The 25,119-nt window shown below is 42.5% G+C and overlaps 29 non-coding genes across 29 annotated transcripts; all 29 read left to right on the top strand.

Annotated features, from left to right (window-relative positions):
- The first annotated feature begins 235 nt into the window (after positions 1-235).
- On the top strand, positions 236-318 carry trnal-cag (transfer RNA leucine (anticodon CAG)). Its single transcript has one exon. It is a non-coding gene; the product is annotated as a tRNA-Leu (tRNA).
- Positions 319-1,113: 795 nt separating this feature from the next.
- On the top strand, positions 1,114-1,196 carry trnal-cag (transfer RNA leucine (anticodon CAG)). The gene has a single exon. It is a non-coding gene; the product is annotated as a tRNA-Leu (tRNA).
- A 793-nt stretch (positions 1,197-1,989) lies between these two features.
- Positions 1,990-2,072, top strand: trnal-cag (transfer RNA leucine (anticodon CAG)). Its single transcript has one exon. It is a non-coding gene; the product is annotated as a tRNA-Leu (tRNA).
- A 792-nt stretch (positions 2,073-2,864) lies between these two features.
- On the top strand, positions 2,865-2,947 carry trnal-cag (transfer RNA leucine (anticodon CAG)). The gene has a single exon. It is a non-coding gene; the product is annotated as a tRNA-Leu (tRNA).
- A 792-nt stretch (positions 2,948-3,739) lies between these two features.
- On the top strand, positions 3,740-3,822 carry trnal-cag (transfer RNA leucine (anticodon CAG)). Its single transcript has one exon. It is a non-coding gene; the product is annotated as a tRNA-Leu (tRNA).
- A 795-nt stretch (positions 3,823-4,617) lies between these two features.
- On the top strand, positions 4,618-4,700 carry trnal-cag (transfer RNA leucine (anticodon CAG)). The gene has a single exon. It is a non-coding gene; the product is annotated as a tRNA-Leu (tRNA).
- A 795-nt stretch (positions 4,701-5,495) lies between these two features.
- Positions 5,496-5,578, top strand: trnal-cag (transfer RNA leucine (anticodon CAG)). The gene has a single exon. It is a non-coding gene; the product is annotated as a tRNA-Leu (tRNA).
- A 794-nt stretch (positions 5,579-6,372) lies between these two features.
- trnal-cag (transfer RNA leucine (anticodon CAG)) lies at positions 6,373-6,455 on the top strand. The gene has a single exon. It is a non-coding gene; the product is annotated as a tRNA-Leu (tRNA).
- Positions 6,456-7,249: 794 nt separating this feature from the next.
- Positions 7,250-7,332, top strand: trnal-cag (transfer RNA leucine (anticodon CAG)). Its single transcript has one exon. It is a non-coding gene; the product is annotated as a tRNA-Leu (tRNA).
- Positions 7,333-8,126: 794 nt separating this feature from the next.
- Positions 8,127-8,209, top strand: trnal-cag (transfer RNA leucine (anticodon CAG)). The gene has a single exon. It is a non-coding gene; the product is annotated as a tRNA-Leu (tRNA).
- Positions 8,210-9,002: 793 nt separating this feature from the next.
- On the top strand, positions 9,003-9,085 carry trnal-cag (transfer RNA leucine (anticodon CAG)). Its single transcript has one exon. It is a non-coding gene; the product is annotated as a tRNA-Leu (tRNA).
- Positions 9,086-9,879: 794 nt separating this feature from the next.
- trnal-cag (transfer RNA leucine (anticodon CAG)) lies at positions 9,880-9,962 on the top strand. The gene has a single exon. It is a non-coding gene; the product is annotated as a tRNA-Leu (tRNA).
- Positions 9,963-10,755: 793 nt separating this feature from the next.
- Positions 10,756-10,838, top strand: trnal-cag (transfer RNA leucine (anticodon CAG)). The gene has a single exon. It is a non-coding gene; the product is annotated as a tRNA-Leu (tRNA).
- A 793-nt stretch (positions 10,839-11,631) lies between these two features.
- Positions 11,632-11,714, top strand: trnal-cag (transfer RNA leucine (anticodon CAG)). Its single transcript has one exon. It is a non-coding gene; the product is annotated as a tRNA-Leu (tRNA).
- A 794-nt stretch (positions 11,715-12,508) lies between these two features.
- Positions 12,509-12,591, top strand: trnal-cag (transfer RNA leucine (anticodon CAG)). Its single transcript has one exon. It is a non-coding gene; the product is annotated as a tRNA-Leu (tRNA).
- A 794-nt stretch (positions 12,592-13,385) lies between these two features.
- Positions 13,386-13,468, top strand: trnal-cag (transfer RNA leucine (anticodon CAG)). Its single transcript has one exon. It is a non-coding gene; the product is annotated as a tRNA-Leu (tRNA).
- Positions 13,469-14,261: 793 nt separating this feature from the next.
- trnal-cag (transfer RNA leucine (anticodon CAG)) lies at positions 14,262-14,344 on the top strand. The gene has a single exon. It is a non-coding gene; the product is annotated as a tRNA-Leu (tRNA).
- Positions 14,345-15,138: 794 nt separating this feature from the next.
- Positions 15,139-15,221, top strand: trnal-cag (transfer RNA leucine (anticodon CAG)). Its single transcript has one exon. It is a non-coding gene; the product is annotated as a tRNA-Leu (tRNA).
- A 793-nt stretch (positions 15,222-16,014) lies between these two features.
- On the top strand, positions 16,015-16,097 carry trnal-cag (transfer RNA leucine (anticodon CAG)). The gene has a single exon. It is a non-coding gene; the product is annotated as a tRNA-Leu (tRNA).
- Positions 16,098-16,890: 793 nt separating this feature from the next.
- On the top strand, positions 16,891-16,973 carry trnal-cag (transfer RNA leucine (anticodon CAG)). The gene has a single exon. It is a non-coding gene; the product is annotated as a tRNA-Leu (tRNA).
- A 793-nt stretch (positions 16,974-17,766) lies between these two features.
- Positions 17,767-17,849, top strand: trnal-cag (transfer RNA leucine (anticodon CAG)). The gene has a single exon. It is a non-coding gene; the product is annotated as a tRNA-Leu (tRNA).
- Positions 17,850-18,643: 794 nt separating this feature from the next.
- trnal-cag (transfer RNA leucine (anticodon CAG)) lies at positions 18,644-18,726 on the top strand. Its single transcript has one exon. It is a non-coding gene; the product is annotated as a tRNA-Leu (tRNA).
- Positions 18,727-19,520: 794 nt separating this feature from the next.
- Positions 19,521-19,603, top strand: trnal-cag (transfer RNA leucine (anticodon CAG)). Its single transcript has one exon. It is a non-coding gene; the product is annotated as a tRNA-Leu (tRNA).
- Positions 19,604-20,396: 793 nt separating this feature from the next.
- trnal-cag (transfer RNA leucine (anticodon CAG)) lies at positions 20,397-20,479 on the top strand. Its single transcript has one exon. It is a non-coding gene; the product is annotated as a tRNA-Leu (tRNA).
- A 792-nt stretch (positions 20,480-21,271) lies between these two features.
- On the top strand, positions 21,272-21,354 carry trnal-cag (transfer RNA leucine (anticodon CAG)). The gene has a single exon. It is a non-coding gene; the product is annotated as a tRNA-Leu (tRNA).
- A 793-nt stretch (positions 21,355-22,147) lies between these two features.
- On the top strand, positions 22,148-22,230 carry trnal-cag (transfer RNA leucine (anticodon CAG)). Its single transcript has one exon. It is a non-coding gene; the product is annotated as a tRNA-Leu (tRNA).
- Positions 22,231-23,023: 793 nt separating this feature from the next.
- Positions 23,024-23,106, top strand: trnal-cag (transfer RNA leucine (anticodon CAG)). The gene has a single exon. It is a non-coding gene; the product is annotated as a tRNA-Leu (tRNA).
- A 793-nt stretch (positions 23,107-23,899) lies between these two features.
- Positions 23,900-23,982, top strand: trnal-cag (transfer RNA leucine (anticodon CAG)). The gene has a single exon. It is a non-coding gene; the product is annotated as a tRNA-Leu (tRNA).
- Positions 23,983-24,776: 794 nt separating this feature from the next.
- trnal-cag (transfer RNA leucine (anticodon CAG)) lies at positions 24,777-24,859 on the top strand. The gene has a single exon. It is a non-coding gene; the product is annotated as a tRNA-Leu (tRNA).
- The last annotated feature ends 260 nt before the right edge of the window (positions 24,860-25,119 follow it).

Genomic DNA, 25,119 nt, shown 5'->3' on the forward strand with positions numbered 1-25,119 from the left:
TACGCCTTTTCCATTGAAGGAACATATTGAGGACAAATCAATGACTGGAGTTTTTAATTGATAAAAACCAATGTCTATTTGATGTTGAAAGTGCAAGTCAGTATTGTGCATTTACTGGTCTTTGTGGTGATCTCTATTGTGCATTTACTGGTCTTTGTGGTGATCTCAGGAGGCCGTGCCTATTTCTACTTTTGCCTAGTACCCTTTATCCCGACACCAAGACCATTTGTAAACAGTCAGGATGGCCGAGCGGTCTAAGGCGCTGCGTTCAGGTCGCAGTCTCCCCTGGAGGCGTGGGTTCAAATCCCACTTCTGACAATCTTTTAACACCTGCAAGTCATTCTGCTTTGTAATATCCAGTTGACAAATAAATGACTTACGATACTGGAAATAACACCTAGTTAACATAAGCAGTGAATAACTATCGTATTTCTAACATTTTGCAAAAACAGCTAGTTGATGAGAGGTTGGAAGAGAATTGCACGAATTTCACCGGCGGGCCACAAACAGGCAAATAACAAAAGGTGGAACGCACAACTCGTCGGTCGTTGTCACTGGATTGTATTGGCAGGGAGAAAAAAATATTGTCTGCAGGGTAATTGACCTCGCCGCATCTAAAGTCAAGCCACGGGTCACAGGTGAGATCCCTTGTTATACCCCCCCCCCCCCCCCAAAAAAAAAAATCAAACACGATTGGGTTGAAAATAACCATTAAGTCATTTGCTAAGATTTCCCCCATTTTGACATGTGGTCCTGTTGTCACTCTTACCCTGATGGTTGCTGATACTTCCAGACACTTTTTCAGTCTTATCTGAGGTATTTTATATCAGAATGGCCATATTCTGAGGCCACTTTAGCGCTCAATCAATGACGATTTACTACGCCTTTTCCATTGAAGGACATATTGAGGATAAATCAATGACTGGAGTTTTTAATTGATAAAAACCAATGTCTATTTGATGTTGAAAGTGCAAGTCAGTATTGTGCATTTACTGGTCTTTGTGGTGATCTCTATTGTGCATTTACTGGTCTTTGTGGTGATCTCAGGAGGCCGTGCCTATTTCTACTTTTGCCTAGTACCCTTTATCCCGACACCAAGACCATTTGTAAACAGTCAGGATGGCCGAGCGGTCTAAGGCGCTGCGTTCAGGTCGCAGTCTCCCCTGGAGGCGTGGGTTCAAATCCCACTTCTGACAATCTTTTAACACCTGCAAGTCATTCTGCTTTGTAATATCCAGTTGACAAATAAATGACTTACGATACTGGAAATAACACCTAGTTAACATAAGCAGTGAATAACTATCGTATTTCTAACATTTTGCAAAAACAGCTAGTTGATGAGAGGTTGGAAGAGAATTGCACGAATTTCACCGGCGGGCCACAAACAGGCAAATAACAAAAGGTGGAACGCACAACTCGTCGGTCGTTGTCACTGGATTGTATTGGCAGGGAGAAAAAAATATTGTCTGCAGGGTAATTGACCTCGCCGCATCTAAAGTCAAGCCACGGGTCACAGGTGAGATCCCTTGTTATACCCCCCCCCCCCCCAAAAAAAAAAATCAAACACGATTGGGTTGAAAATAACCATTAAGTCATTTGCTAAGATTTCCCCCATTTTGACATGTGGTCCTGTTGTCACTCTTACCCTGATGGTTGCTGATACTTCCAGACACTTTTTCAGTCTTATCTGAGGTATTTTATATCAGAATGGCCATATTCTGAGGCCACTTTAGCGCTCAATCAATGACGATTTACTACGCCTTTTCCATTGAAGGACATATTGAGGATAAATCAATGACTGGAGTTTTTAATTGATAAAAACCAATGTCTATTTGATGTTGAAAGTGCAAGTCAGTATTGTGCATTTACTGGTCTTTGTGGTGATCTCTATTGTGCATTTACTGGTCTTTGTGGTGATCTCAGGAGGCCGTGCCTATTTCTACTTTTGCCTAGTACCCTTTATCCCGACACCAAGACCATTTGTAAACAGTCAGGATGGCCGAGCGGTCTAAGGCGCTGCGTTCAGGTCGCAGTCTCCCCTGGAGGCGTGGGTTCAAATCCCACTTCTGACAATCTTTTAACACCTGCAAGTCATTCTGCTTTGTAATATCCAGTTGACAAATAAATGACTTACGATACTGGAAATAACACCTAGTTAACATAAGCAGTGAATAACTATCGTATTTCTAACATTTTGCAAAAACAGCTAGTTGATGAGAGGTTGGAAGAGAATTGCACGAATTTCACCGGCGGGCCACAAACAGGCAAATAACAAAAGGTGGAACGCACAACTCGTCGGTCGTTGTCACTGGATTGTATTGGCAGGGAGAAAAAAATATTGTCTGCAGGGTAATTGACCTCGCCGCATCTAAAGTCAAGCCACGGGTCACAGGTGAGATCCCTTGTTATACCCCCCCCCCCCCCAAAAAAAAAATCAAACACGATTGGGTTGAAAATAACCATTAAGTCATTTGCTAAGATTTCCCCCATTTTGACATGTGGTCCTGTTGTCACTCTTACCCTGATGGTTGCTGATACTTCCAGACACTTTTTCAGTCTTATCTGAGGTATTTTATATCAGAATGGCCATATTCTGAGGCCACTTTAGCGCTCAATCAATGACGATTTACTACGCCTTTTCCATTGAAGGACATATTGAGGATAAATCAATGACTGGAGTTTTTAATTGATAAAAACCAATGTCTATTTGATGTTGAAAGTGCAAGTCAGTATTGTGCATTTACTGGTCTTTGTGGTGATCTCTATTGTGCATTTACTGGTCTTTGTGGTGATCTCAGGAGGCCGTGCCTATTTCTACTTTTGCCTAGTACCCTTTATCCCGACACCAAGACCATTTGTAAACAGTCAGGATGGCCGAGCGGTCTAAGGCGCTGCGTTCAGGTCGCAGTCTCCCCTGGAGGCGTGGGTTCAAATCCCACTTCTGACAATCTTTTAACACCTGCAAGTCATTCTGCTTTGTAATATCCAGTTGACAAATAAATGACTTACGATACTGGAAATAACACCTAGTTAACATAAGCAGTGAATAACTATCGTATTTCTAACATTTTGCAAAAACAGCTAGTTGGTGAGAGGTTGGAAGAGAATTGCACGAATTTCACCGGCGGGCCACAAACAGGCAAATAACAAAAGGTGGAACGCACAACTCGTCGGTCGTTGTCACTGGATTGTATTGGCAGGGAGAAAAAAATATTGTCTGCAGGGTAATTGACCTCGCCGCATCTAAAGTCAAGCCACGGGTCACAGGTGAGATCCCTTGTTATACCCCCCCCCCCCAAAAAAAAAAAATCAAACACGATTGGGTTGAAAATAACCATTAAGTCATTTGCTAAGATTTCCCCCATTTTGACATGTGGTCCTGTTGTCACTCTTACCCTGATGGTTGCTGATACTTCCAGACACTTTTTCAGTCTTATCTGAGGTATTTTATATCAGAATGGCCATATTCTGAGGCCACTTTAGCGCTCAATCAATGACGATTTACTACGCCTTTTCCATTGAAGGACATATTGAGGATAAATCAATGACTGGAGTTTTTAATTGATAAAAACCAATGTCTATTTGATGTTGAAAGTGCAAGTCAGTATTGTGCATTTACTGGTCTTTGTGGTGATCTCTATTGTGCATTTACTGGTCTTTGTGGTGATCTCAGGAGGCCGTGCCTATTTCTACTTTTGCCTAGTACCCTTTATCCCGACACCAAGACCATTTGTAAACAGTCAGGATGGCCGAGCGGTCTAAGGCGCTGCGTTCAGGTCGCAGTCTCCCCTGGAGGCGTGGGTTCAAATCCCACTTCTGACAATCTTTTAACACCTGCAAGTCATTCTGCTTTGTAATATCCAGTTGACAAATAAATGACTTACGATACTGGAAATAACACCTAGTTAACATAAGCAGTGAATAACTATCGTATTTCTAACATTTTGCAAAAACAGCTAGTTGATGAGAGGTTGGAAGAGAATTGCACGAATTTCACCGGCGGGCCACAAACAGGCAAATAACAAAAGGTGGAACGCACAACTCGTCGGTCGTTGTCACTGGATTGTATTGGCAGGGAGAAAAAAATATTGTCTGCAGGGTAATTGACCTCGCCGCATCTAAAGTCAAGCCACGGGTCACAGGTGAGATCCCTTGTTATACCCCCCCCCCCCCCCCAAAAAAAAAAATCAAACACGATTGGGTTGAAAATAACCATTAAGTCATTTGCTAAGATTTCCCCCATTTTGACATGTGGTCCTGTTGTCACTCTTACCCTGATGGTTGCTGATACTTCCAGACACTTTTTCAGTCTTATCTGAGGTATTTTATATCAGAATGGCCATATTCTGAGGCCACTTTAGCGCTCAATCAATGACGATTTACTACGCCTTTTCCATTGAAGGACATATTGAGGATAAATCAATGACTGGAGTTTTTAATTGATAAAAACCAATGTCTATTTGATGTTGAAAGTGCAAGTCAGTATTGTGCATTTACTGGTCTTTGTGGTGATCTCTATTGTGCATTTACTGGTCTTTGTGGTGATCTCAGGAGGCCGTGCCTATTTCTACTTTTGCCTAGTACCCTTTATCCCGACACCAAGACCATTTGTAAACAGTCAGGATGGCCGAGCGGTCTAAGGCGCTGCGTTCAGGTCGCAGTCTCCCCTGGAGGCGTGGGTTCAAATCCCACTTCTGACAATCTTTTAACACCTGCAAGTCATTCTGCTTTGTAATATCCAGTTGACAAATAAATGACTTACGATACTGGAAATAACACCTAGTTAACATAAGCAGTGAATAACTATCGTATTTCTAACATTTTGCAAAAACAGCTAGTTGATGAGAGGTTGGAAGAGAATTGCACGAATTTCACCGGCGGGCCACAAACAGGCAAATAACAAAAGGTGGAACGCACAACTCGTCGGTCGTTGTCACTGGATTGTATTGGCAGGGAGAAAAAAATATTGTCTGCAGGGTAATTGACCTCGCCGCATCTAAAGTCAAGCCACGGGTCACAGGTGAGATCCCTTGTTATACCCCCCCCCCCCCCCCAAAAAAAAAAATCAAACACGATTGGGTTGAAAATAACCATTAAGTCATTTGCTAAGATTTCCCCCATTTTGACATGTGGTCCTGTTGTCACTCTTACCCTGATGGTTGCTGATACTTCCAGACACTTTTTCAGTCTTATCTGAGGTATTTTATATCAGAATGGCCATATTCTGAGGCCACTTTAGCGCTCAATCAATGACGATTTACTACGCCTTTTCCATTGAAGGACATATTGAGGATAAATCAATGACTGGAGTTTTTAATTGATAAAAACCAATGTCTATTTGATGTTGAAAGTGCAAGTCAGTATTGTGCATTTACTGGTCTTTGTGGTGATCTCTATTGTGCATTTACTGGTCTTTGTGGTGATCTCAGGAGGCCGTGCCTATTTCTACTTTTGCCTAGTACCCTTTATCCCGACACCAAGACCATTTGTAAACAGTCAGGATGGCCGAGCGGTCTAAGGCGCTGCGTTCAGGTCGCAGTCTCCCCTGGAGGCGTGGGTTCAAATCCCACTTCTGACAATCTTTTAACACCTGCAAGTCATTCTGCTTTGTAATATCCAGTTGACAAATAAATGACTTACGATACTGGAAATAACACCTAGTTAACATAAGCAGTGAATAACTATCGTATTTCTAACATTTTGCAAAAACAGCTAGTTGATGAGAGGTTGGAAGAGAATTGCACGAATTTCACCGGCGGGCCACAAACAGGCAAATAACAAAAGGTGGAACGCACAACTCGTCGGTCGTTGTCACTGGATTGTATTGGCAGGGAGAAAAAAATATTGTCTGCAGGGTAATTGACCTCGCCGCATCTAAAGTCAAGCCACGGGTCACAGGTGAGATCCCTTGTTATACCCCCCCCCCCCCCCCAAAAAAAAAATCAAACACGATTGGGTTGAAAATAACCATTAAGTCATTTGCTAAGATTTCCCCCATTTTGACATGTGGTCCTGTTGTCACTCTTACCCTGATGGTTGCTGATACTTCCAGACACTTTTTCAGTCTTATCTGAGGTATTTTATATCAGAATGGCCATATTCTGAGGCCACTTTAGCGCTCAATCAATGACGATTTACTACGCCTTTTCCATTGAAGGACATATTGAGGATAAATCAATGACTGGAGTTTTTAATTGATAAAAACCAATGTCTATTTGATGTTGAAAGTGCAAGTCAGTATTGTGCATTTACTGGTCTTTGTGGTGATCTCTATTGTGCATTTACTGGTCTTTGTGGTGATCTCAGGAGGCCGTGCCTATTTCTACTTTTGCCTAGTACCCTTTATCCCGACACCAAGACCATTTGTAAACAGTCAGGATGGCCGAGCGGTCTAAGGCGCTGCGTTCAGGTCGCAGTCTCCCCTGGAGGCGTGGGTTCAAATCCCACTTCTGACAATCTTTTAACACCTGCAAGTCATTCTGCTTTGTAATATCCAGTTGACAAATAAATGACTTACGATACTGGAAATAACACCTAGTTAACATAAGCAGTGAATAACTATCGTATTTCTAACATTTTGCAAAAACAGCTAGTTGATGAGAGGTTGGAAGAGAATTGCACGAATTTCACCGGCGGGCCACAAACAGGCAAATAACAAAAGGTGGAACGCACAACTCGTCGGTCGTTGTCACTGGATTGTATTGGCAGGGAGAAAAAAATATTGTCTGCAGGGTAATTGACCTCGCCGCATCTAAAGTCAAGCCACGGGTCACAGGTGAGATCCCTTGTTATACCCCCCCCCCCCCCCCAAAAAAAAAATCAAACACGATTGGGTTGAAAATAACCATTAAGTCATTTGCTAAGATTTCCCCCATTTTGACATGTGGTCCTGTTGTCACTCTTACCCTGATGGTTGCTGATACTTCCAGACACTTTTTCAGTCTTATCTGAGGTATTTTATATCAGAATGGCCATATTCTGAGGCCACTTTAGCGCTCAATCAATGACGATTTACTACGCCTTTTCCATTGAAGGACATATTGAGGATAAATCAATGACTGGAGTTTTTAATTGATAAAAACCAATGTCTATTTGATGTTGAAAGTGCAAGTCAGTATTGTGCATTTACTGGTCTTTGTGGTGATCTCTATTGTGCATTTACTGGTCTTTGTGGTGATCTCAGGAGGCCGTGCCTATTTCTACTTTTGCCTAGTACCCTTTATCCCGACACCAAGACCATTTGTAAACAGTCAGGATGGCCGAGCGGTCTAAGGCGCTGCGTTCAGGTCGCAGTCTCCCCTGGAGGCGTGGGTTCAAATCCCACTTCTGACAATCTTTTAACACCTGCAAGTCATTCTGCTTTGTAATATCCAGTTGACAAATAAATGACTTACGATACTGGAAATAACACCTAGTTAACATAAGCAGTGAATAACTATCGTATTTCTAACATTTTGCAAAAACAGCTAGTTGATGAGAGGTTGGAAGAGAATTGCACGAATTTCACCGGCGGGCCACAAACAGGCAAATAACAAAAGGTGGAACGCACAACTCGTCGGTCGTTGTCACTGGATTGTATTGGCAGGGAGAAAAAAATATTGTCTGCAGGGTAATTGACCTCGCCGCATCTAAAGTCAAGCCACGGGTCACAGGTGAGATCCCTTGTTATACCCCCCCCCCCCCCCCAAAAAAAAAATCAAACACGATTGGGTTGAAAATAACCATTAAGTCATTTGCTAAGATTTCCCCCATTTTGACATGTGGTCCTGTTGTCACTCTTACCCTGATGGTTGCTGATACTTCCAGACACTTTTTCAGTCTTATCTGAGGTATTTTATATCAGAATGGCCATATTCTGAGGCCACTTTAGCGCTCAATCAATGACGATTTACTACGCCTTTTCCATTGAAGGACATATTGAGGATAAATCAATGACTGGAGTTTTTAATTGATAAAAACCAATGTCTATTTGATGTTGAAAGTGCAAGTCAGTATTGTGCATTTACTGGTCTTTGTGGTGATCTCTATTGTGCATTTACTGGTCTTTGTGGTGATCTCAGGAGGCCGTGCCTATTTCTACTTTTGCCTAGTACCCTTTATCCCGACACCAAGACCATTTGTAAACAGTCAGGATGGCCGAGCGGTCTAAGGCGCTGCGTTCAGGTCGCAGTCTCCCCTGGAGGCGTGGGTTCAAATCCCACTTCTGACAATCTTTTAACACCTGCAAGTCATTCTGCTTTGTAATATCCAGTTGACAAATAAATGACTTACGATACTGGAAATAACACCTAGTTAACATAAGCAGTGAATAACTATCGTATTTCTAACATTTTGCAAAAACAGCTAGTTGATGAGAGGTTGGAAGAGAATTGCACGAATTTCACCGGCGGGCCACAAACAGGCAAATAACAAAAGGTGGAACGCACAACTCGTCGGTCGTTGTCACTGGATTGTATTGGCAGGGAGAAAAAAATATTGTCTGCAGGGTAATTGACCTCGCCGCATCTAAAGTCAAGCCACGGGTCACAGGTGAGATCCCTTGTTATACCCCCCCCCCCCCCCAAAAAAAAAATCAAACACGATTGGGTTGAAAATAACCATTAAGTCATTTGCTAAGATTTCCCCCATTTTGACATGTGGTCCTGTTGTCACTCTTACCCTGATGGTTGCTGATACTTCCAGACACTTTTTCAGTCTTATCTGAGGTATTTTATATCAGAATGGCCATATTCTGAGGCCACTTTAGCGCTCAATCAATGACGATTTACTACGCCTTTTCCATTGAAGGACATATTGAGGATAAATCAATGACTGGAGTTTTTAATTGATAAAAACCAATGTCTATTTGATGTTGAAAGTGCAAGTCAGTATTGTGCATTTACTGGTCTTTGTGGTGATCTCTATTGTGCATTTACTGGTCTTTGTGGTGATCTCAGGAGGCCGTGCCTATTTCTACTTTTGCCTAGTACCCTTTATCCCGACACCAAGACCATTTGTAAACAGTCAGGATGGCCGAGCGGTCTAAGGCGCTGCGTTCAGGTCGCAGTCTCCCCTGGAGGCGTGGGTTCAAATCCCACTTCTGACAATCTTTTAACACCTGCAAGTCATTCTGCTTTGTAATATCCAGTTGACAAATAAATGACTTACGATACTGGAAATAACACCTAGTTAACATAAGCAGTGAATAACTATCGTATTTCTAACATTTTGCAAAAACAGCTAGTTGATGAGAGGTTGGAAGAGAATTGCACGAATTTCACCGGCGGGCCACAAACAGGCAAATAACAAAAGGTGGAACGCACAACTCGTCGGTCGTTGTCACTGGATTGTATTGGCAGGGAGAAAAAAATATTGTCTGCAGGGTAATTGACCTCGCCGCATCTAAAGTCAAGCCACGGGTCACAGGTGAGATCCCTTGTTATACCCCCCCCCCCCCCCCAAAAAAAAAATCAAACACGATTGGGTTGAAAATAACCATTAAGTCATTTGCTAAGATTTCCCCCATTTTGACATGTGGTCCTGTTGTCACTCTTACCCTGATGGTTGCTGATACTTCCAGACACTTTTTCAGTCTTATCTGAGGTATTTTATATCAGAATGGCCATATTCTGAGGCCACTTTAGCGCTCAATCAATGACGATTTACTACGCCTTTTCCATTGAAGGACATATTGAGGATAAATCAATGACTGGAGTTTTTAATTGATAAAAACCAATGTCTATTTGATGTTGAAAGTGCAAGTCAGTATTGTGCATTTACTGGTCTTTGTGGTGATCTCTATTGTGCATTTACTGGTCTTTGTGGTGATCTCAGGAGGCCGTGCCTATTTCTACTTTTGCCTAGTACCCTTTATCCCGACACCAAGACCATTTGTAAACAGTCAGGATGGCCGAGCGGTCTAAGGCGCTGCGTTCAGGTCGCAGTCTCCCCTGGAGGCGTGGGTTCAAATCCCACTTCTGACAATCTTTTAACACCTGCAAGTCATTCTGCTTTGTAATATCCAGTTGACAAATAAATGACTTACGATACTGGAAATAACACCTAGTTAACATAAGCAGTGAATAACTATCGTATTTCTAACATTTTGCAAAAACAGCTAGTTGATGAGAGGTTGGAAGAGAATTGCACGAATTTCACCGGCGGGCCACAAACAGGCAAATAACAAAAGGTGGAACGCACAACTCGTCGGTCGTTGTCACTGGATTGTATTGGCAGGGAGAAAAAAATATTGTCTGCAGGGTAATTGACCTCGCCGCATCTAAAGTCAAGCCACGGGTCACAGGTGAGATCCCTTGTTATACCCCCCCCCCCCCCCAAAAAAAAAATCAAACACGATTGGGTTGAAAATAACCATTAAGTCATTTGCTAAGATTTCCCCCATTTTGACATGTGGTCCTGTTGTCACTCTTACCCTGATGGTTGCTGATACTTCCAGACACTTTTTCAGTCTTATCTGAGGTATTTTATATCAGAATGGCCATATTCTGAGGCCACTTTAGCGCTCAATCAATGACGATTTACTACGCCTTTTCCATTGAAGGACATATTGAGGATAAATCAATGACTGGAGTTTTTAATTGATAAAAACCAATGTCTATTTGATGTTGAAAGTGCAAGTCAGTATTGTGCATTTACTGGTCTTTGTGGTGATCTCTATTGTGCATTTACTGGTCTTTGTGGTGATCTCAGGAGGCCGTGCCTATTTCTACTTTTGCCTAGTACCCTTTATCCCGACACCAAGACCATTTGTAAACAGTCAGGATGGCCGAGCGGTCTAAGGCGCTGCGTTCAGGTCGCAGTCTCCCCTGGAGGCGTGGGTTCAAATCCCACTTCTGACAATCTTTTAACACCTGCAAGTCATTCTGCTTTGTAATATCCAGTTGACAAATAAATGACTTACGATACTGGAAATAACACCTAGTTAACATAAGCAGTGAATAACTATCGTATTTCTAACATTTTGCAAAAACAGCTAGTTGATGAGAGGTTGGAAGAGAATTGCACGAATTTCACCGGCGGGCCACAAACAGGCAAATAACAAAAGGTGGAACGCACAACTCGTCGGTCGTTGTCACTGGATTGTATTGGCAGGGAGAAAAAAATATTGTCTGCAGGGTAATTGACCTCGCCGCATCTAAAGTCAAGCCACGGGTCACAGGTGAGATCCCTTGTTATACCCCCCCCCCCCCCCAAAAAAAAAATCAAACACGATTGGGTTGAAAATAACCATTAAGTCATTTGCTAAGATTTCCCCCATTTTGACATGTGGTCCTGTTGTCACTCTTACCCTGATGGTTGCTGATACTTCCAGACACTTTTTCAGTCTTATCTGAGGTATTTTATATCAGAATGGCCATATTCTGAGGCCACTTTAGCGCTCAATCAATGACGATTTACTACGCCTTTTCCATTGAAGGACATATTGAGGATAAATCAATGACTGGAGTTTTTAATTGATAAAAACCAATGTCTATTTGATGTTGAAAGTGCAAGTCAGTATTGTGCATTTACTGGTCTTTGTGGTGATCTCTATTGTGCATTTACTGGTCTTTGTGGTGATCTCAGGAGGCCGTGCCTATTTCTACTTTTGCCTAGTACCCTTTATCCCGACACCAAGACCATTTGTAAACAGTCAGGATGGCCGAGCGGTCTAAGGCGCTGCGTTCAGGTCGCAGTCTCCCCTGGAGGCGTGGGTTCAAATCCCACTTCTGACAATCTTTTAACACCTGCAAGTCATTCTGCTTTGTAATATCCAGTTGACAAATAAATGACTTACGATACTGGAAATAACACCTAGTTAACATAAGCAGTGAATAACTATCGTATTTCTAACATTTTGCAAAAACAGCTAGTTGATGAGAGGTTGGAAGAGAATTGCACGAATTTCACCGGCGGGCCACAAACAGGCAAATAACAAAAGGTGGAACGCACAACTCGTCGGTCGTTGTCACTGGATTGTATTGGCAGGGAGAAAAAAATATTGTCTGCAGGGTAATTGACCTCGCCGCATCTAAAGTCAAGCCACGGGTCACAGGTGAGATCCCTTGTTATACCCCCCCCCCCCCCCCAAAAAAAAAATCAAACACGATTGGGTTGAAAATAACCATTAAGTCATTTGCTAAGATTTCCCCCATTTTGACATGTGGTCCTGTTGTCACTCTTACCCTGATGGTTGCTGATACTTCCAGACACTTTTTCAGTCTTATCTGAGGTATTTTATATCAGAATGGCCATATTCTGAGGCCACTTTAGCGCTCAATCAATGACGATTTACTACGCCTTTTCCATTGAAGGACATATTGAGGATAAATCAATGACTGGAGTTTTTAATTGATAAAAACCAATGTCTATTTGATGTTGAAAGTGCAAGTCAGTATTGTGCATTTACTGGTCTTTGTGGTGATCTCTATTGTGCATTTACTGGTCTTTGTGGTGATCTCAGGAGGCCGTGCCTATTTCTACTTTTGCCTAGTACCCTTTATCCCGACACCAAGACCATTTGTAAACAGTCAGGATGGCCGAGCGGTCTAAGGCGCTGCGTTCAGGTCGCAGTCTCCCCTGGAGGCGTGGGTTCAAATCCCACTTCTGACAATCTTTTAACACCTGCAAGTCATTCTGCTTTGTAATATCCAGTTGACAAATAAATGACTTACGATACTGGAAATAACACCTAGTTAACATAAGCAGTGAATAACTATCGTATTTCTAACATTTTGCAAAAACAGCTAGTTGATGAGAGGTTGGAAGAGAATTGCACGAATTTCACCGGCGGGCCACAAACAGGCAAATAACAAAAGGTGGAACGCACAACTCGTCGGTCGTTGTCACTGGATTGTATTGGCAGGGAGAAAAAAATATTGTCTGCAGGGTAATTGACCTCGCCGCATCTAAAGTCAAGCCACGGGTCACAGGTGAGATCCCTTGTTATACCCCCCCCCCCCCCCAAAAAAAAAAATCAAACACGATTGGGTTGAAAATAACCATTAAGTCATTTGCTAAGATTTCCCCCATTTTGACATGTGGTCCTGTTGTCACTCTTACCCTGATGGTTGCTGATACTTCCAGACACTTTTTCAGTCTTATCTGAGGTATTTTATATCAGAATGGCCATATTCTGAGGCCACTTTAGCGCTCAATCAATGACGATTTACTACGCCTTTTCCATTGAAGGACATATTGAGGATAAATCAATGACTGGAGTTTTTAATTGATAAAAACCAATGTCTATTTGATGTTGAAAGTGCAAGTCAGTATTGTGCATTTACTGGTCTTTGTGGTGATCTCTATTGTGCATTTACTGGTCTTTGTGGTGATCTCAGGAGGCCGTGCCTATTTCTACTTTTGCCTAGTACCCTTTATCCCGACACCAAGACCATTTGTAAACAGTCAGGATGGCCGAGCGGTCTAAGGCGCTGCGTTCAGGTCGCAGTCTCCCCTGGAGGCGTGGGTTCAAATCCCACTTCTGACAATCTTTTAACACCTGCAAGTCATTCTGCTTTGTAATATCCAGTTGACAAATAAATGACTTACGATACTGGAAATAACACCTAGTTAACATAAGCAGTGAATAACTATCGTATTTCTAACATTTTGCAAAAACAGCTAGTTGATGAGAGGTTGGAAGAGAATTGCACGAATTTCACCGGCGGGCCACAAACAGGCAAATAACAAAAGGTGGAACGCACAACTCGTCGGTCGTTGTCACTGGATTGTATTGGCAGGGAGAAAAAAATATTGTCTGCAGGGTAATTGACCTCGCCGCATCTAAAGTCAAGCCACGGGTCACAGGTGAGATCCCTTGTTATACCCCCCCCCCCCCCCAAAAAAAAAATCAAACACGATTGGGTTGAAAATAACCATTAAGTCATTTGCTAAGATTTCCCCCATTTTGACATGTGGTCCTGTTGTCACTCTTACCCTGATGGTTGCTGATACTTCCAGACACTTTTTCAGTCTTATCTGAGGTATTTTATATCAGAATGGCCATATTCTGAGGCCACTTTAGCGCTCAATCAATGACGATTTACTACGCCTTTTCCATTGAAGGACATATTGAGGATAAATCAATGACTGGAGTTTTTAATTGATAAAAACCAATGTCTATTTGATGTTGAAAGTGCAAGTCAGTATTGTGCATTTACTGGTCTTTGTGGTGATCTCTATTGTGCATTTACTGGTCTTTGTGGTGATCTCAGGAGGCCGTGCCTATTTCTACTTTTGCCTAGTACCCTTTATCCCGACACCAAGACCATTTGTAAACAGTCAGGATGGCCGAGCGGTCTAAGGCGCTGCGTTCAGGTCGCAGTCTCCCCTGGAGGCGTGGGTTCAAATCCCACTTCTGACAATCTTTTAACACCTGCAAGTCATTCTGCTTTGTAATATCCAGTTGACAAATAAATGACTTACGATACTGGAAATAACACCTAGTTAACATAAGCAGTGAATAACTATCGTATTTCTAACATTTTGCAAAAACAGCTAGTTGATGAGAGGTTGGAAGAGAATTGCACGAATTTCACCGGCGGGCCACAAACAGGCAAATAACAAAAGGTGGAACGCACAACTCGTCGGTCGTTGTCACTGGATTGTATTGGCAGGGAGAAAAAAATATTGTCTGCAGGGTAATTGACCTCGCCGCATCTAAAGTCAAGCCACGGGTCACAGGTGAGATCCCTTGTTATACCCCCCCCCCCCCCCCAAAAAAAAAATCAAACACGATTGGGTTGAAAATAACCATTAAGTCATTTGCTAAGATTTCCCCCATTTTGACATGTGGTCCTGTTGTCACTCTTACCCTGATGGTTGCTGATACTTCCAGACACTTTTTCAGTCTTATCTGAGGTATTTTATATCAGAATGGCCATATTCTGAGGCCACTTTAGCGCTCAATCAATGACGATTTACTACGCCTTTTCCATTGAAGGACATATTGAGGATAAATCAATGACTGGAGTTTTTAATTGATAAAAACCAATGTCTATTTGATGTTGAAAGTGCAAGTCAGTATTGTGCATTTACTGGTCTTTGTGGTGATCTCTATTGTGCATTTACTGGTCTTTGTGGTGATCTCAGGAGGCCGTGCCTATTTCTACTTTTGCCTAGTACCCTTTATCCCGACACCAAGACCATTTGTAAACAGTCAGGATGGCCGAGCGGTCTAAGGCGCTGCGTTCAGGTCGCAGTCTCCCCTGGAGGCGTGGGTTCAAATCCCACTTCTGACAATCTTTTAACACCTGCAAGTCATTCTGCTTTGTAATATCCAGTTGACAAATAAATGACTTACGATACTGGAAATAACACCTAGTTAACATAAGCAGTGAATAACTATCGTATTTCTAACATTTTGCAAAAACAGCTAGTTGATGAGAGGTTGGAAGAGAATTGCACGAATTTCACCGGCGGGCCACAAACAGGCAAATAACAAAAGGTGGAACGCACAACTCGTCGGTCGTTGTCACTGGATTGTATTGGCAGGGAGAAAAAAATATTGTCTGCAGGGTAATTGACCTCGCCGCATCTAAAGTCAAGCCACGGGTCACAGGTGAGATCCCTTGTTATACCCCCCCCCCCCCCCAAAAAAAAAATCAAACACGATTGGGTTGAAAATAACCATTAAGTCATTTGCTAAGATTTCCCCCATTTTGACATGTGGTCCTGTTGTCACTCTTACCCTGATGGTTGCTGATACTTCCAGACACTTTTTCAGTCTTATCTGAGGTATTTTATATCAGAATGGCCATATTCTGAGGCCACTTTAGCGCTCAATCAATGACGATTTACTACGCCTTTTCCATTGAAGGACATATTGAGGATAAATCAATGACTGGAGTTTTTAATTGATAAAAACCAATGTCTATTTGATGTTGAAAGTGCAAGTCAGTATTGTGCATTTACTGGTCTTTGTGGTGATCTCTATTGTGCATTTACTGGTCTTTGTGGTGATCTCAGGAGGCCGTGCCTATTTCTACTTTTGCCTAGTACCCTTTATCCCGACACCAAGACCATTTGTAAACAGTCAGGATGGCCGAGCGGTCTAAGGCGCTGCGTTCAGGTCGCAGTCTCCCCTGGAGGCGTGGGTTCAAATCCCACTTCTGACAATCTTTTAACACCTGCAAGTCATTCTGCTTTGTAATATCCAGTTGACAAATAAATGACTTACGATACTGGAAATAACACCTAGTTAACATAAGCAGTGAATAACTATCGTATTTCTAACATTTTGCAAAAACAGCTAGTTGATGAGAGGTTGGAAGAGAATTGCACGAATTTCACCGGCGGGCCACAAACAGGCAAATAACAAAAGGTGGAACGCACAACTCGTCGGTCGTTGTCACTGGATTGTATTGGCAGGGAGAAAAAAATATTGTCTGCAGGGTAATTGACCTCGCCGCATCTAAAGTCAAGCCACGGGTCACAGGTGAGATCCCTTGTTATACCCCCCCCCCCCCCCAAAAAAAAAATCAAACACGATTGGGTTGAAAATAACCATTAAGTCATTTGCTAAGATTTCCCCCATTTTGACATGTGGTCCTGTTGTCACTCTTACCCTGATGGTTGCTGATACTTCCAGACACTTTTTCAGTCTTATCTGAGGTATTTTATATCAGAATGGCCATATTCTGAGGCCACTTTAGCGCTCAATCAATGACGATTTACTACGCCTTTTCCATTGAAGGACATATTGAGGATAAATCAATGACTGGAGTTTTTAATTGATAAAAACCAATGTCTATTTGATGTTGAAAGTGCAAGTCAGTATTGTGCATTTACTGGTCTTTGTGGTGATCTCTATTGTGCATTTACTGGTCTTTGTGGTGATCTCAGGAGGCCGTGCCTATTTCTACTTTTGCCTAGTACCCTTTATCCCGACACCAAGACCATTTGTAAACAGTCAGGATGGCCGAGCGGTCTAAGGCGCTGCGTTCAGGTCGCAGTCTCCCCTGGAGGCGTGGGTTCAAATCCCACTTCTGACAATCTTTTAACACCTGCAAGTCATTCTGCTTTGTAATATCCAGTTGACAAATAAATGACTTACGATACTGGAAATAACACCTAGTTAACATAAGCAGTGAATAACTATCGTATTTCTAACATTTTGCAAAAACAGCTAGTTGATGAGAGGTTGGAAGAGAATTGCACGAATTTCACCGGCGGGCCACAAACAGGCAAATAACAAAAGGTGGAACGCACAACTCGTCGGTCGTTGTCACTGGATTGTATTGGCAGGGAGAAAAAAATATTGTCTGCAGGGTAATTGACCTCGCCGCATCTAAAGTCAAGCCACGGGTCACAGGTGAGATCCCTTGTTATACCCCCCCCCCCCCCCAAAAAAAAAATCAAACACGATTGGGTTGAAAATAACCATTAAGTCATTTGCTAAGATTTCCCCCATTTTGACATGTGGTCCTGTTGTCACTCTTACCCTGATGGTTGCTGATACTTCCAGACACTTTTTCAGTCTTATCTGAGGTATTTTATATCAGAATGGCCATATTCTGAGGCCACTTTAGCGCTCAATCAATGACGATTTACTACGCCTTTTCCATTGAAGGACATATTGAGGATAAATCAATGACTGGAGTTTTTAATTGATAAAAACCAATGTCTATTTGATGTTGAAAGTGCAAGTCAGTATTGTGCATTTACTGGTCTTTGTGGTGATCTCTATTGTGCATTTACTGGTCTTTGTGGTGATCTCAGGAGGCCGTGCCTATTTCTACTTTTGCCTAGTACCCTTTATCCCGACACCAAGACCATTTGTAAACAGTCAGGATGGCCGAGCGGTCTAAGGCGCTGCGTTCAGGTCGCAGTCTCCCCTGGAGGCGTGGGTTCAAATCCCACTTCTGACAATCTTTTAACACCTGCAAGTCATTCTGCTTTGTAATATCCAGTTGACAAATAAATGACTTACGATACTGGAAATAACACCTAGTTAACATAAGCAGTGAATAACTATCGTATTTCTAACATTTTGCAAAAACAGCTAGTTGATGAGAGGTTGGAAGAGAATTGCACGAATTTCACCGGCGGGCCACAAACAGGCAAATAACAAAAGGTGGAACGCACAACTCGTCGGTCGTTGTCACTGGATTGTATTGGCAGGGAGAAAAAAATATTGTCTGCAGGGTAATTGACCTCGCCGCATCTAAAGTCAAGCCACGGGTCACAGGTGAGATCCCTTGTTATACCCCCCCCCCCCCCCCAAAAAAAAAATCAAACACGATTGGGTTGAAAATAACCATTAAGTCATTTGCTAAGATTTCCCCCATTTTGACATGTGGTCCTGTTGTCACTCTTACCCTGATGGTTGCTGATACTTCCAGACACTTTTTCAGTCTTATCTGAGGTATTTTATATCAGAATGGCCATATTCTGAGGCCACTTTAGCGCTCAATCAATGACGATTTACTACGCCTTTTCCATTGAAGGACATATTGAGGATAAATCAATGACTGGAGTTTTTAATTGATAAAAACCAATGTCTATTTGATGTTGAAAGTGCAAGTCAGTATTGTGCATTTACTGGTCTTTGTGGTGATCTCTATTGTGCATTTACTGGTCTTTGTGGTGATCTCAGGAGGCCGTGCCTATTTCTACTTTTGCCTAGTACCCTTTATCCCGACACCAAGACCATTTGTAAACAGTCAGGATGGCCGAGCGGTCTAAGGCGCTGCGTTCAGGTCGCAGTCTCCCCTGGAGGCGTGGGTTCAAATCCCACTTCTGACAATCTTTTAACACCTGCAAGTCATTCTGCTTTGTAATATCCAGTTGACAAATAAATGACTTACGATACTGGAAATAACACCTAGTTAACATAAGCAGTGAATAACTATCGTATTTCTAACATTTTGCAAAAACAGCTAGTTGATGAGAGGTTGGAAGAGAATTGCACGAATTTCACCGGCGGGCCACAAACAGGCAAATAACAAAAGGTGGAACGCACAACTCGTCGGTCGTTGTCACTGGATTGTATTGGCAGGGAGAAAAAAATATTGTCTGCAGGGTAATTGACCTCGCCGCATCTAAAGTCAAGCCACGGGTCACAGGTGAGATCCCTTGTTATACCCCCCCCCCCCCCCCAAAAAAAAAATCAAACACGATTGGGTTGAAAATAACCATTAAGTCATTTGCTAAGATTTCCCCCATTTTGACATGTGGTCCTGTTGTCACTCTTACCCTGATGGTTGCTGATACTTCCAGACACTTTTTCAGTCTTATCTGAGGTATTTTATATCAGAATGGCCATATTCTGAGGCCACTTTAGCGCTCAATCAATGACGATTTACTACGCCTTTTCCATTGAAGGACATATTGAGGATAAATCAATGACTGGAGTTTTTAATTGATAAAAACCAATGTCTATTTGATGTTGAAAGTGCAAGTCAGTATTGTGCATTTACTGGTCTTTGTGGTGATCTCTATTGTGCATTTACTGGTCTTTGTGGTGATCTCAGGAGGCCGTGCCTATTTCTACTTTTGCCTAGTACCCTTTATCCCGACACCAAGACCATTTGTAAACAGTCAGGATGGCCGAGCGGTCTAAGGCGCTGCGTTCAGGTCGCAGTCTCCCCTGGAGGCGTGGGTTCAAATCCCACTTCTGACAATCTTTTAACACCTGCAAGTCATTCTGCTTTGTAATATCCAGTTGACAAATAAATGACTTACGATACTGGAAATAACACCTAGTTAACATAAGCAGTGAATAACTATCGTATTTCTAACATTTTGCAAAAACAGCTAGTTGATGAGAGGTTGGAAGAGAATTGCACGAATTTCACCGGCGGGCCACAAACAGGCAAATAACAAAAGGTGGAACGCACAACTCGTCGGTCGTTGTCACTGGATTGTATTGGCAGGGAGAAAAAAATATTGTCTGCAGGGTAATTGACCTCGCCGCATCTAAAGTCAAGCCACGGGTCACAGGTGAGATCCCTTGTTATACCCCCCCCCCCCCCCAAAAAAAAAATCAAACACGATTGGGTTGAAAATAACCATTAAGTCATTTGCTAAGATTTCCCCCATTTTGACATGTGGTCCTGTTGTCACTCTTACCCTGATGGTTGCTGATACTTCCAGACACTTTTTCAGTCTTATCTGAGGTATTTTATATCAGAATGGCCATATTCTGAGGCCACTTTAGCGCTCAATCAATGACGATTTACTACGCCTTTTCCATTGAAGGACATATTGAGGATAAATCAATGACTGGAGTTTTTAATTGATAAAAACCAATGTCTATTTGATGTTGAAAGTGCAAGTCAGTATTGTGCATTTACTGGTCTTTGTGGTGATCTCTATTGTGCATTTACTGGTCTTTGTGGTGATCTCAGGAGGCCGTGCCTATTTCTACTTTTGCCTAGTACCCTTTATCCCGACACCAAGACCATTTGTAAACAGTCAGGATGGCCGAGCGGTCTAAGGCGCTGCGTTCAGGTCGCAGTCTCCCCTGGAGGCGTGGGTTCAAATCCCACTTCTGACAATCTTTTAACACCTGCAAGTCATTCTGCTTTGTAATATCCAGTTGACAAATAAATGACTTACGATACTGGAAATAACACCTAGTTAACATAAGCAGTGAATAACTATCGTATTTCTAACATTTTGCAAAAACAGCTAGTTGATGAGAGGTTGGAAGAGAATTGCACGAATTTCACCGGCGGGCCACAAACAGGCAAATAACAAAAGGTGGAACGCACAACTCGTCGGTCGTTGTCACTGGATTGTATTGGCAGGGAGAAAAAAATATTGTCTGCAGGGTAATTGACCTCGCCGCATCTAAAGTCAAGCCACGGGTCACAGGTGAGATCCCTTGTTAGACCCCCCCCCCCCCCAAAAAAAAAATCAAACACGATTGGGTTGAAAATAACCATTAAGTCATTTGCTAAGATTTCCCCCATTTTGACATGTGGTCCTGTTGTCACTCTTACCCTGATGGTTGCTGATACTTCCAGACACTTTTTCAGTCTTATCTGAGGTATTTTATATCAGAATGGCCATATTCTGAGGCCACTTTAGCGCTCAATCAATGACGATTTACTACGCCTTTTCCATTGAAGGACATATTGAGGATAAATCAATGACTGGAGTTTTTAATTGATAAAAACCAATGTCTATTTGATGTTGAAAGTGCAAGTCAGTATTGTGCATTTACTGGTCTTTGTGGTGATCTCTATTGTGCATTTACTGGTCTTTGTGGTGATCTCAGGAGGCCGTGCCTATTTCTACTTTTGCCTAGTACCCTTTATCCCGACACCAAGACCATTTGTAAACAGTCAGGATGGCCGAGCGGTCTAAGGCGCTGCGTTCAGGTCGCAGTCTCCCCTGGAGGCGTGGGTTCAAATCCCACTTCTGACAATCTTTTAACACCTGCAAGTCATTCTGCTTTGTAATATCCAGTTGACAAATAAATGACTTACGATACTGGAAATAACACCTAGTTAACATAAGCAGTGAATAACTATCGTATTTCTAACATTTTGCAAAAACAGCTAGTTGATGAGAGGTTGGAAGAGAATTGCACGAATTTCACCGGCGGGCCACAAACAGGCAAATAACAAAAGGTGGAACGCACAACTCGTCGGTCGTTGTCACTGGATTGTATTGGCAGGGAGAAAAAAATATTGTCTGCAGGGTAATTGACCTCGCCGCATCTAAAGTCAAGCCACGGGTCACAGGTGAGATCCCTTGTTATACCCCCCCCCCCCCCCAAAAAAAAAATCAAACACGATTGGGTTGAAAATAACCATTAAGTCATTTGCTAAGATTTCCCCCATTTTGACATGTGGTCCTGTTGTCACTCTTACCCTGATGGTTGCTGATACTTCCAGACACTTTTTCAGTCTTATCTGAGGTATTTTATATCAGAATGGCCATATTCTGAGGCCACTTTAGCGCTCAATCAATGACGATTTACTACGCCTTTTCCATTGAAGGACATATTGAGGATAAATCAATGACTGGAGTTTTTAATTGATAAAAACCAATGTCTATTTGATGTTGAAAGTGCAAGTCAGTATTGTGCATTTACTGGTCTTTGTGGTGATCTCTATTGTGCATTTACTGGTCTTTGTGGTGATCTCAGGAGGCCGTGCCTATTTCTACTTTTGCCTAGTACCCTTTATCCCGACACCAAGACCATTTGTAAACAGTCAGGATGGCCGAGCGGTCTAAGGCGCTGCGTTCAGGTCGCAGTCTCCCCTGGAGGCGTGGGTTCAAATCCCACTTCTGACAATCTTTTAACACCTGCAAGTCATTCTGCTTTGTAATATCCAGTTGACAAATAAATGACTTACGATACTGGAAATAACACCTAGTTAACATAAGCAGTGAATAACTATCGTATTTCTAACATTTTGCAAAAACAGCTAGTTGATGAGAGGTTGGAAGAGAATTGCACGAATTTCACCGGCGGGCCACAAACAGGCAAATAACAAAAGGTGGAACGCACAACTCGTCGGTCGTTGTCACTGGATTGTATTGGCAGGGAGAAAAAAATATTGTCTGCAGGGTAATTGACCTCGCCGCATCTAAAGTCAAGCCACGGGTCACAGGTGAGATCCCTTGTTATACCCCCCCCCCCCCCAAAAAAAAAAATCAAACACGATTGGGTTGAAAATAACCATTAAGTCATTTGCTAAGATTTCCCCCATTTTGACATGTGGTCCTGTTGTCACTCTTACCCTGATGGTTGCTGATACTTCCAGACACTTTTTCAGTCTTATCTGAGGTATTTTATATCAGAATGGCCATATTCTGAGGCCACTTTAGCGCTCAATCAATGACGATTTACTACGCCTTTTCCATTGAAGGACATATTGAGGATAAATCAATGACTGGAGTTTTTAATTGATAAAAACCAATGTCTATTTGATGTTGAAAGTGCAAGTCAGTATTGTGCATTTACTGGTCTTTGTGGTGATCTCTATTGTGCATTTACTGGTCTTTGTGGTGATCTCAGGAGGCCGTGCCTATTTCTACTTTTGCCTAGTACCCTTTATCCCGACACCAAGACCATTTGTAAACAGTCAGGATGGCCGAGCGGTCTAAGGCGCTGCGTTCAGGTCGCAGTCTCCCCTGGAGGCGTGGGTTCAAATCCCACTTCTGACAATCTTTTAACACCTGCAAGTCATTCTGCTTTGTAATATCCAGTTGACAAATAAATGACTTACGATACTGGAAATAACACCTAGTTAACATAAGCAGTGAATAACTATCGTATTTCTAACATTTTGCAAAAACAGCTAGTTGATGAGAGGTTGGAAGAGAATTGCACGAATTTCACCGGCGGGCCACAAACAGGCAAATAACAAAAGGTGGAACGCACAACTCGTCGGTCGTTGTCACTGGATTGTATTGGCAGGGAGAAAAAAATATTGTCTGCAGGGTAATTGACCTCGCCGCATCTAAAGTCAAGCCACGGGTCACAGGTGAGATCCCTTGTTATACCCCCCCCCCCCCCCAAAAAAAAAATCAAACACGATTGGGTTGAAAATAACCATTAAGTCATTTGCTAAGATTTCCCCCATTTTGACATGTGGTCCTGTTGTCACTCTTACCCTGATGGTTGCTGATACTTCCAGACACTTTTTCAGTCTTATCTGAGGTATTTTATATCAGAATGGCCATATTCTGAGGCCACTTTAGCGCTCAATCAATGACGATTTACTACGCCTTTTCCATTGAAGGACATATTGAGGATAAATCAATGACTGGAGTTTTTAATTGATAAAAACCAATGTCTATTTGATGTTGAAAGTGCAAGTCAGTATTGTGCATTTACTGGTCTTTGTGGTGATCTCTATTGTGCATTTACTGGTCTTTGTGGTGATCTCAGGAGGCCGTGCCTATTTCTACTTTTGCCTAGTACCCTTTATCCCGACACCAAGACCATTTGTAAACAGTCAGGATGGCCGAGCGGTCTAAGGCGCTGCGTTCAGGTCGCAGTCTCCCCTGGAGGCGTGGGTTCAAATCCCACTTCTGACAATCTTTTAACACCTGCAAGTCATTCTGCTTTGTAATATCCAGTTGACAAATAAATGACTTACGATACTGGAAATAACACCTAGTTAACATAAGCAGTGAATAACTATCGTATTTCTAACATTTTGCAAAAACAGCTAGTTGATGAGAGGTTGGAAGAGAATTGCACGAATTTCACCGGCGGGCCACAAACAGGCAAATAACAAAAGGTGGAACGCACAACTCGTCGGTCGTTGTCACTGGATTGTATTGGCAGGGAGAAAAAAATATTGTCTGCAGGGTAATTGACCTCGCCGCATCTAAAGTCAAGCCACGGGTCACAGGTGAGATCCCTTGTTATACCCCCCCCCCCCCCCCAAAAAAAAAATCAAACACGATTGGGTTGAAAATAACCATTAAGTCATTTGCTAAGATTTCCCCCATTTTGACATGTGGTCCTGTTGTCACTCTTACCCTGATGGTTGCTGATACTTCCAGACACTTTTTCAGTCTTATCTGAGGTATTTTATATCAGAATGGCCATATTCTGAGGCCACTTTAGCGCTCAATCAATGACGATTTACTACGCCTTTTCCATTGAAGGACATATTGAGGATAAATCAATGACTGGAGTTTTTAATTGATAAAAACCAATGTCTATTTGATGTTGAAAGTGCAAGTCAGTATTGTGCATTTACTGGTCTTTGTGGTGATCTCTATTGTGCATTTACTGGTCTTTGTGGTGATCTCAGGAGGCCGTGCCTATTTCTACTTTTGCCTAGTACCCTTTATCCCGACACCAAGACCATTTGTAAACAGTCAGGATGGCCGAGCGGTCTAAGGCGCTGCGTTCAGGTCGCAGTCTCCCCTGGAGGCGTGGGTTCAAATCCCACTTCTGACAATCTTTTAACACCTGCAAGTCATTCTGCTTTGTAATATCCAGTTGACAAATAAATGACTTACGATACTGGAAATAACACCTAGTTAACATAAGCAGTGAATAACTATCGTATTTCTAACATTTTGCAAAAACAGCTAGTTGATGAGAGGTTGGAAGAGAATTGCACGAATTTCACCGGCGGGCCACAAACAGGCAAATAACAAAAGGTGGAACGCACAACTCGTCGGTCGTTGTCACTGGATTGTATTGGCAGGGAGAAA

Source organism: Salvelinus alpinus, chromosome 10 (assembly GCF_045679555.1).
Source record: "Salvelinus alpinus chromosome 10, SLU_Salpinus.1, whole genome shotgun sequence".
Lineage (NCBI taxonomy): Eukaryota > Metazoa > Chordata > Actinopteri > Salmoniformes > Salmonidae > Salvelinus > Salvelinus alpinus.